The 11012-nt window shown below is 49.2% G+C and overlaps 1 long non-coding RNA gene across 1 annotated transcript; it reads left to right on the plus strand.

Moving 5' to 3' along the window:
* Positions 1-1730: 1730 nt before the first annotated feature.
* On the plus strand, positions 1731-11012 carry LOC115849122 (uncharacterized). The gene is made up of 3 exons (XR_009560255.1): positions 1731-6049; positions 8141-8224; positions 9075-11012. It is a non-coding gene; the product is annotated as an uncharacterized lncRNA (long non-coding RNA).

The raw sequence follows: 11012 nt of genomic DNA on the forward strand, positions 1-11012 counted from the left end.
TGGGTTAGGAACTTGCTCTCAGTGGCTCCCTCTTGCTCCCATGTCAGAGCCACCTCCCTCCTCTCCCCTGCAATTTGGCATTGGAAGTCTTCCCCGTACCCCTCTGCCCCACCTCCCAGGCCAAGATAATTCTTTTTTAATTTATTTTTGGCTGCGTTAGGCCTTCGTTGCTGCGTGCGGGCTTTCTCTAGTTGTGGCGAGCGGGAGCTACTCTTCGTTGCGGTGCCCGGGCTTTTCATTGCGGTGGCTTCTCTTGTTGCAGAGCATGGGCTGTAGGTGCGCGGGCTTCAGTAGTTGTGGTACACGGGCCCTAGAGCGCACGGCTTCAGTAGTTGGGGCACGTGAGCTCAGTAGTTGTAGCGCGCAGGCTTCAGTAGTTGTGGCTCGCGGGCTCTAGAGCGCAGGCTTAATAGTTGTGGCGCACAGGCTTAGTTGCTCCGCGGCATGTGGGATCTTCCTGGACCAGGGCTCGAACCCGTGTCCCCTGCATTGGCAGGCTGATTCTCAACCACTGCTGCACCAAAGCCAGACAGTGACCCAGGTGGGAAAGGGAAGCCTCCAGTTTTCTGGGGACCAGGTACACTCAGGGAGGACCCCACCCTCACAGCCTCTGTGGGAGGGTGGGCTGTCCACTCCTCCTCCCCTCTCTTTCCCAGCCAGCCCTGTTCCTGGCCTCTGTGTAGCGCTTCTCCCTCTGGGCTTTTGCCTCCCTGCTCCTCCTCTCTAGCCATCACCTCCTTCACACCCCAACTCCAAGTTCACTCCCACCAGGATGTCTTCCTTTCTAAACCATTTTTCTCAGTGCAGCTCTATTTGGTTCCTGCAGTATAACTTTGTATATATTGTGTCAGGGAGAGGAGGAGATTCCTGAAGCTATTTTTCTTTTTAAAGCTTTTTTTTTTTCCGGTATATTTTCTTTCTGTACTGGAGAATTCTTGTCGTGGGCGTATGTTGTTTATCTGCCCAGCATCCCCTCTTTGGACTACAAGCCGTTATCCCCTTCTGCTGGTAACATAATCTCTCCTTCCTATGGAAAAATCTGTTCCATGGGATTCAGCTAGGGCTGCCTTCTTCAACAGGGGGAAGCCCCTGAAGCAAGCCTGGCCAATCAGAGGACTCTATCAGTAGGCCCTAGTGGTTGGTTCAGGGATGACCACATGACCATGCAGAGCCAGTAAGAATCTTCCTTGGTATTCCTATAGACAGTGCTGGCTGCCCCACCAATGTCCTTTCTCCCTTTGGTTCTCAATAACAAAACCCTAATTTTATTGGAAGCCCAGTTGAAAATACTTGCCTCTGCAGGCTTTCTTGCAGTGGGAGAAGTTATGTCACCCAGTTCTGGTCAACAGGATGTGGGGAGAAGTTGCTGGAAGGGACTTCCGGGAAAGTTTCAAAAGGAACAGACTCAGACTGGCATGGCCCCTTTAGTACTAATTCTGACTGATCACTGCCTCCGTGAGAGCAAGACATCTTAACCTGGAGCTTTTGTTCCAGCCGTGTGGAGAGGCTGCCTGAGAATGAAGCCCTCCAAGAGGAAAGCACAGCCAAGAGATGGAGAGAGAGGGAGGGAGAGAGAGAGGAGAAAAGAGCGGGGGGAGGGAGGGAGAGAGAGAGGAGAAGAGAGAGGGGGGAGGGAGGGAGGGAGAGAGGAGAAAAGAGCGGGGGGAGGGAGGGAGAGAGAGAGGAGAAGAGAGAGGGGGGAGGGAGGGAGGGAGAGAGAGAGGGAACAGTGTCAGGTAAGCCCCTGGATTGAGCCATGCCCTCAGAACTTACCGATTTAGGGAGCCAGTAAATCCCTCTCCTACTTAAGCTGGGTTTCTGTGTCTTTCATTGAAGGCTCAGAAGGAAACCCTCTACAAGACCAAAGCCATGCCTTTGTCTGTCTCTGTTCTCTCCTCCCAAGTTATTTACATTATAAGATGCTAGATGCAAAGCTGGCACACAGTAAATATTAACTCAAATAGACCTTGAGCCCCCCCAATTTTTGTCTTGACAGGAGTCCAAGTAAAGCTTGGAAGGACTTGATTTCTGAACCAGACTCATTAAGGAACACACTCATCAATTCTCTGTGGACGTCTCAGGCCAAGCACACCTCCCATGCAGTGCATGGCTTGGAATCCCTTCTCTTCACCAAACCATTCCTTCAGCGCTCACCTCCTCCAGGTAGCCTTCCAAACCAGGTCTTAACTTCGTCACCATTCCTCGCTTTGTGATTCCTTGCTTTTGCTAACACTTTGGTCCAGCTGTACTTGGTCAGATGTGTTATTTGAGCGTAGCTGTGTGTATGTCATCCCTCTCACCTCACCCCTGGCCAACTGACTAAAGAGCTTTTTAGAACAGGGGCAGTGTCTCCACCATCAGTCTAGGAACCTTCTGGGGGCGGGGACTCTAACTCCCCTCTTAGATCGGGGATCCAGTTGCTGCCTCTCCTCACATCAGACTAGGCACTGCGCAAGCTAGAATCATCTCTCCATGCCTCACGAAGCCTCATCAGCAAGGCAAGAAAATACGGTCTGACCTACAGCCCTGTAGAAATGGAGAGTGGGAGGAAGAGGGGTAAGAGTAGCCCTCCTCACTCACAGGAGGGTCCATCTTAACCTTCAGGGGAAAACTGATGAAGAGCCCATAAGGTTAGTCCTGGATCAGAATGCTATTCAGCAACTCCAGAAATATTCTAACTCAGCTCCTGTTCCCTCCTGTGTAGCAGCGTAAACAGAAACCTCCCCACACGAGGCCAGAATTCTGCCTTATAAGCCTTCTTGCTTCCCTTGTTCCTTGTCTGTTGGGTAACAATGAATCCTTTATTGGGAAGCTTGTCAAATCCACGTAGACACCGAGGGGGTGGCCATATGTTTTCTGTCTCGTGGCTCCTGTTGGATGGCAGCCCTGGAGTAGCCTGTGTAGCTGACAGTGCTGGTGGGACACAATACCACCCTCCTGCTCTCTTCAACATGCTACCCTGTCTTTGTACCTCCTGCCCCCATTCCAACACTCAAGGCTTTTCAGCAGCAGCTGTGCCGTGAGCCATTGTGGAGGAAGGATGCTAACGTAAGTTCTCGGAGAAGGTGATGGATTCCCAACAAGGGTCAGAGAAAGTCATTCGGGGAGGACAGAGCCTGAGTAAAGCCAGTCTGAGCACGGTGGGTGAGGCTGCTCTCAGAGAGCTGACCTGGAAGTACAGAGGGCAGGGAGCCAAGGTGAGGAGGGGCAAGGTGGAGAGGGCATGAAGGGCTGGCTTGTTTGGTGGGAGAGGAAGGAATTGAAAGCCCTTGAATGCAAGTTGAGTCTGTATCTGGTAGAAAAAGCAGTGGGGAGATGAGGACAGATCTTGGATAGGAAAGAGGCGTGATAAAAATAGTGCGAGTGATCCAGTCATCTGCATGTGGGAGGCTGAGTGCTCGGGGAAACGGAGGCGAGGTGCTAAGCCTGGATTCTGCGGCAGGATTGGTGTGCCTGTTGGTGATTATGGAAGTGGGTTGGAGCTGGGGTCTAGGTGAGTGAGTCCTCATCTTTTAGACAGGCTTCATCTCTTGGAGGAAGGTGCTGGGAGCTCTGGCTTAATTCCCCAAGGGGATGATGGTTCCAGGAATGGGGGCTACTGCTTTGGGGATCTGTTGCTGCCAAAAGTCAGTGGATCTGGGTGATCCCGTTCAACCCATGGAGAGCAGGTCTCCTTGTCCTCAGCTGCACCTGGCTGAGCTCTGCCAGAGGTGTGTGTAACCTTAGAAGTCACGAAGCATCCTGAAAGTGTTTCCATTCCCACGAGGGATAAACACATAGAACAAGAGGAATCATTCTTACTGAAGCCACTGAAGTATGTACTTAAGGATCAATAAGACTACTCTTGCGGATCTATGCTTATTCAACATTCATGCAAGAAATAGTGATTAAGCGTCTGTTATATACAGGCACATTGCTAAATACTGTATATGTAGCTATGAGTAAGACTGACATGGGCCCTCCCCTGTCAAGCATTTTGTAATTTATAGAAATAGGTGTCTCTGAACTTGTCCAGGACTTTCTTTCCATTGGCAGCAACTGGCCAGAGACCTTGATGAAGACAGGAATGGGGTGCAGGCTACCAAGAAGCTCGGGCCCAGGTAAACCGACTTGCATGGCAAGGGCGCGCCTTCAGCCTCCCCATTTTACCCGCATTCATATCACACACCAAATAAGGAGAAAGATGGGACACATTTGCACAATAGTTCAAGACAGGGTCTCCATGGCAACAATTACCCAAAAATCTACTGACAGCCGCAACAGCAGGAGCTAGCAAAGAAGACTCTGGGGGTGGGAGATGCGCGTGGGGGCTCAGAGGATGGCTTCCTTTTATTCTTAAACTGAAGGAAGTGCTGATGGCAGGAGCCAAGGCGTCTCAGAGCCTGACTAAGCCAAGAACCATGGGAAGGGGGAGCTGGAAGGAGACTTAAAGATGAGCTACTCTGAGGCCTAGCTGCAGAACACTCCAGGAGGATGTGCCAGCTCAGGGGTGAGGACTGGGCCATCAGGGCATCGTCCCTCCCACCACCCACTTCGGTGCACAGGAGTTCTCCCTGCCTCCAGAGGTCGTGGGATGGGGACAAGGGGTGGACGCAACTTCCTGGGAAGTCAGGGGCTCTGGGGAGTTTGAGTCTGCCTGAAGACTGAGTCCAGTCCATGAAAACCCCCCACGTGGATGCGGGTTGGGAGAACATGGGCTCTAGCCCACTCCATCCCCCAACTTGCTGTATGACCCCTCAGTTTCCCCAACAGTGAAATGTACAACCTACCTTGAAGAACCTAGTACAAGGCTGAATGAGTAGTGTGAGATGGGAAATGCTTTACCAAAGTAAATTCCAGTGCAAAGACAAGGTCTCCATGTGTCCAGGCAGGACAGCTTGACAAAATTAGGTGTGCCCAAGGCTCTCCTCCACAGGCAGAGCATCCTAGGACAAGTGAGTCAGTGTCAGGAATGCAAGGGGAGACCTAAGTGTGGCCAGAGAGCAGTACCAGGGAGCTGGTGAGAAGGCGGGGGCAGAGGGTGCCTTAGCAGCAGAAGCATCATCTGCTTCCTACCAGCAGACAGATGGACAGACTGACTGAGAGCAGTCAGCAAAGTGCATGACCTCCAGTCTTTAAATTTTTCAGAAGAGGTTTGGCTCAAAAGGAAAAGTATCCTGCTTTCTTTTTTGGAAAAGCCTAAATCTGCCACTACCCCACCCCGACTTCTAAGTTTACTTCTCTTGGTCTGGCAGTGCTCAAGAACCGCTGACTGTTTTTCAGGTCCTGTAGATCACGACCACACTTAGGTCCCCCATTGCATTCCTGACACTGCATTCAAAACCCTGGAGAAAGGAGAAGTTCTCCATCTTTCTTTGGGGAACTAAGAAAAAAGGCAAGTTGACTATCTCTAGAGCAAAGAAGGCTCTGCTGCATTTGGAAATAAAACTTCTCTACCAACCCCCACAGATAGCAATCCCTTTACACTGAACTATGGTGAGAAGGGATTAAGCTAGAGTATTTCCTGAACACTTTTTTTGTTCCAGGCTCTCTCCTTTGCCCTCCCACTCTCCACCCCCAAAACCTTTCTCCTCCCTTTTTATCTCTCTAACCACGGAAAGTCCTTCCATCCCTGGGGGTCCCCAGAAGCCAATCCTCCCACCCTGGAGCTGACTTCCCTCCCTCACCTTCTGGACTGAGCAGGGAAGAGAGAGATGCAAGAGAGGTGCCATCTGAGGAAGGCTGGCTGGGCCCTCAGGCAGGACCTCACAGGGCGGACTTCAGAGTGACCATCATGGTCCAGGCTTCAGGAGGGTCCAGACGGTGGGCCAGGACCCTCAACAGTGGCCACAGCCTCTCTGGACTGACCAGACTCAGTGATGAGCAACCAGAGCACCACTTCCTAAACTCAGGATGGAAGGGATGGAGGCTGCCTTTTCAGTCACTGGACTACCCATGCTCACTATTCTGGGGACTCCTTTCTTGGAGTCAGGAGACCAGGGAAGCCAAAATAAAGATCGGAAAGCCACTTGGAGAACAGAGAACCAGCGCAAGAAGGCAATAGACCTGAGTGAGTCACCTCTTCATTCACTATTATCATCCACTCAACAGACATCTGTGGCGTCCCTGCCATGCAGGTGCTAGCTAGGTACTGGGGACACAGTAGCGGTGGTGGGGGTGGCAGTGGTTGGGGGAGGTATGGAACTCTGTGAGAGACTCTGTTAAGAGAATGAAAAGACAAGGCATAGGCTGGGAAAAAATATTCACAAATCACAATCGGCCAAAAGGCTGTATCCAAACTACACAGAAGTCAACAATCAGAAACTAACAACCCAACTTTAAAACTGAGCAAAAGACACTTCACTCAAGAAGACATGCAGATGACAGATGAGCCCATGAAAAGATTTTCAACACCACCATTCATTAGAAAATAGAAATTTAACTCAGTGAGATATTGCTACACACATACTAGAAAGACACATGTACAAATAAACAAAATACAAAAATTATAATAACCCTGACATTACCAAGTGCTGGTGAGGATGCAGAGCAACTAAAGCGTTTGCACATTGCTGATGGGAATGCAAAGTGTGACGTCCACCGTGGAAGACACTTCGGCAGTTTCTTGTAGAGTTAAGTATATACTTTCTATATGACGCAACAGTCCCCCTTCTAGGTATTTACCCAAGAGAAATGAAAAATTTTTGTACACATACATACAAAACTGTACATGACTGTGATGGATTTTTCATAATCACCAAAAACTGATACAACCCAAATGCCCTTCAACTGGAGATAGATAAAAATCAAAAATTAATTTAAAACATCTGTGATGCATTCATATGATGGACTACTACTCAACGATAAAAAAGAACGAACTGTTGGTACGTGCAGCAATGTGGATGCATTAAGCTAAGTGTAAGAAGCCAAACTGGAAAGGCTATATATCTTATGGTTCCATTGATTTGACATTCTGGAAAAGAAAAACCATAAGGACAGAGAACAAGTCAGTGATTGTCAGGGGTTAAAGGAAGGAGGGAGGATTTGACTACAAAGTGGCAGCATGAGGAACTGTGTTTGTCTGGTAGAACTGTTCTGTATCTTGATTGTGTTGGCGATTACACAACTCGAAGCATTTGTCAAAACACCTAGTACCATACACCAGAAAAAAATGAATTTCACTGTATGTAATTTTAAAAATAAAAAGACACTTATAATGACTATTTTGGGGAGAGTTTAAAAAAAAAAGGTGGAAATAAAATACCAGACAAGAGGGCTTCCCTGGTGGCGCAGTGGTTGAGAGTCCGCCTGCCGATGCAGGGGACACGAGTTCGTGTCCCGGTCCGGGAAGATCCCACATGCCGCGGAGTGGCTGGGCCCGTGAGCCATGGCCGCTGAGCCTGCGCGTCCGGAGCCTGTGCTCCGCAACGGGAGAGGCCACAACAGTGAGAGGCCCGCGTACCGCAAAAAATAAAAAAAATTTTTAAAAAGAGGTATGTGTCATTAACCCCCATTTTACAAACGAAGAAACTGAAGCTTGGAAAGCATGTCTTATAGCTGATAAGGAGCAGAAGCAGGACTTGAATCAAGGGCCCTTCTTTTTTTTTTTTTTTTTTTTTTTGCGGTATGCGGGCCTCTCACTGTTGTGGCCTCTCCCGTTGCGGAGCACAGGCTCCGGACGCGCAGGCTCAGCGGCCATGGCTCGCGGGCCCAACTGCTCCGCGGCATGTGGGATCTTCCCGGACCGGGGCACGAACCCGTGTCCCCTGCATCGGCAGGCGGACTCTCAACCACTGCGCCACCAGGGAAACCCAAGGGGCCCTTCTTGATTATGGACTCCACACTCCCAAACATCCCATTATGTCAACAAATGGGGGAGTTGAAGGGTGAAAAACATGTTTCAGAGCGAATTGTGGTGTCTGTGTCCCTCCTAGTGTGAACTCCCTTTGAGCTTTCCTTTCTTTGTCTTTTTCATCCTGTGATACTGAGGAGTGAAGCAGATTCTGGAAAGATAATCAGATAAGTAGGCGGATGATATAAGTTGGAGATTTTATTATAGTTTTGACACGTTTCATGACAAGCAGTAATCATCCTCAGTGTTCAGTTGTCACTTGAGAAAATGTAAATGCTACATCTGCTCACGGCCTGTCTTTTCTTCCAGACAAAAGAACATATGTTCCTAACAAGGGCGTGTGCTTTGTTCATCATCGTCGGTCCTACTAGAGAAGCCTGAGCCTTGGGACAGGTGGGGATTGGCTGAATGTGTATGGGCTCTCCTGTCCCCTGTAGCCCAGGCAAGCTTCCCAGGACTATTCTGGCCCATCGGGCATTAGGGATCATCTTAGTCCCCATCTTAGTCTCATTGATGAGAAAACAAAGGTCCACAGGGAAAGTGTGGCTTCATCAAAAACCCATTGACAGCAAATGTCAGAGTCAGGCTGGGACCACACCTCTAGATTCCTCCTCCAGTGCTCTCTGAACTCCAAGACCCTCTGGAGTCTCCTCTCCAGCTGCAAGCAGGTCCCTAGGCTCCTGATGGAGGCGGCCTGAGTCCGCCAGTCTCTGGGAGTGCTGAGAATAGCCATGATCTATTGAAAAAAGGATGTGGCCCAGGAGCTCAACAGACAGATGTTCAGCACCACAGACAGCTCCGCTGGCCTAATTTACTTGAGAGGCTGGTTGCCCCTCGAGGCAGAGTGTCATGGGAGAGAGAAAAGTACTGGAATGATCTTAGAGACCACCTAGTCCAGCTCCTTGCTTCGTATGGGAGGAAACCCAGGAACAGATAGAATGACTTGTCCAAGGTCACACGGCAGGTCAATACAGAGCCAGAGAGGAGGGCCAGCAGCCCTCTTCCTCACACCTCTTCAGGGCCCTCAGATACCTGATTCCCATGACTTATTAATGGCACAGCCAGAGCTTGAATCAAAGTCTTCAAAATTTAAATCCCTTGCCTTTGGGGATGGCAAGAAAAGAAAAGAAAAGAAAAAAAGAAGTAAAAAGAAACTGAAAGAGCACCCAGCCCTGATGGGAAGGTCTGTGATTTGGCCTCTAACTTCAAGTGTTTTTTTTTTTTTTTTTTTTGCGGTACGCAGGCCTCTCACTGTTGTGGCCTCTCACTGTTGTGGCCTCTCCCATTGCGGAGCACAGGCTCCGGACGCGCAGGCTCAGCGGCCATGGCTCACGGGCCTAGCCGCTCCGTGGCACGTGGGATCTTCCCGGACCGGGGCACGAACTCGTGTCCCCTGCATCGGCAGGCGGACTGTCAACCACTGTGCCACCAGGGAAGACCTAGCTTCAAGTCTTTGACAGGAGCTTCCTACTTCCCCAAGGTGATGTGGCATTTTAGAAACAGTTTTGTTTCCATGGCAACCTCATTCCAGGTTTCATCTCCATGGCAATTCATTGGAGTTTTTCACCCTTTTGGTAAGTACACATGTGACTGCCGATACATACATTGCAGAAAAGTTAATATAAAGCCACATTTTTAGAAGTGGGGCATCTCATTATCTAAGTCTGCAGTCCGGAGCATAACAAGGCAGGTTCCAGGGGAGACAGGGCCCATGGCATCAAGGACCCAGAGCAGTCTTTGGGGCAGGTATGCCCTCTGACTGCCATTGTAAACCTCTTCTAATCTTTACGGATCAGTGTATCTTAAGGTCACCATGGCCATAAATAATTTCTCCTTTTCTGTATCATCCCTCGTGCCCTGCTCATGACAAAGCCTCAGAGTTGCCTCTGATGGCAAGAAGTGCTGGGACAAGGAGAGAGGAAGCTGATTCTTCTGACTACAACCTCTGCAGTACCCCGGGAGTGACTCCACCTGCTTCCCTCGCCCATGCACCCCAGTTTGGCGCACGCTGGAACAGTTCCCACCTTTTGTGGCAGACCTTGCTTTCCTGATCTGTGAGCTGTGAGTACCCCTTCCGACCTGACCTAATCTGACACCTATTTTCCAGGATATCTTCATGGTTTCTAGTCCACTGAGGGCACCCCTTATGTTTTCCTGCAATGCTATAGATTTTCTTTAGTATCTGTCCCAGTGTTTATAATGACTCAGGGCTGGATGGAGTGAGTATATAGTCAACCATCTCGACATAACCCTCTCTTTCCCTCTCTACTTCTAGTGTTTTGGGTAACTTTTCTTGTCAACTTATAGTCTGTTTAATGATGGTGGTGAGTCGTTAATTTCTCTGCATCATCACGAACATCTTCATCGTCAGTAGTGGTACTATTTCATGACTAAGGAGTCACCATCACATTCTGCAACAAAGAAAAGTGAGAAGTGCTCCCCCAAATATCCCCACATCCTGAACAATGAAACAGAAAAATCAAGGCATGGTGTAATTTCAAAATTTCAATCAAAATCATAAAATGTGCCAGCTCTTCACTTTCCAAATATCTTTTGAACTCAGGTAGACTTGAATGTGGACTCTGGTTCCATTGATCCTTAACTGTGGTTTCAGAGGAATGACCTAACAGTCTGAGCCTTGTTCTCTTCAGTGGAGATGAGAACAGTCTCTGCCTTGCAGGAATTATTAGATCTGGGTTATGAAAAAAATAGAAAGGATTATGAGACAAAATATGAAAAGTGCTTCACACCATTCCTGGCATGTGGAAGATCTTCTCTAAATGGCAGTATTAGCACCTAAAAAGGGAGTCATTACCATGGAATTGTATTTGCATCTGACTGAAGTGAACACTTACCCTCCTTGTGTTTTGTTTATTTCATGACACGTCTTTGATCCCTATGATGCATGACGCCCCTTGAAAGCAGAGGCTGTGTCTTCAATTCAACCAAGTTTTGTGATGTTCCTAAACAGAATAAAGCATCATGCTCGGCACCACAGAAAATACACACACAGAGGAGACAGTTCTGGTCCTCGAGGGTAGTGTAGTGATGGAGCTCTGTCACACCATAGAGCTGCAGGGGTAAGCGATGCTGCCTCAGGGTAGAGACCCCACACCCCCGCCCCAGCTGCCATCTCAGAGACCTGGACACTTGCCTGGTTTGGCCTGCCCTGAGCTGGGTT

The sequence above is a fragment of the Globicephala melas genome, chromosome 20, assembly GCF_963455315.2.
Source record: "Globicephala melas chromosome 20, mGloMel1.2, whole genome shotgun sequence".
NCBI classification, from domain to species: domain Eukaryota; kingdom Metazoa; phylum Chordata; class Mammalia; order Artiodactyla; family Delphinidae; genus Globicephala; species Globicephala melas.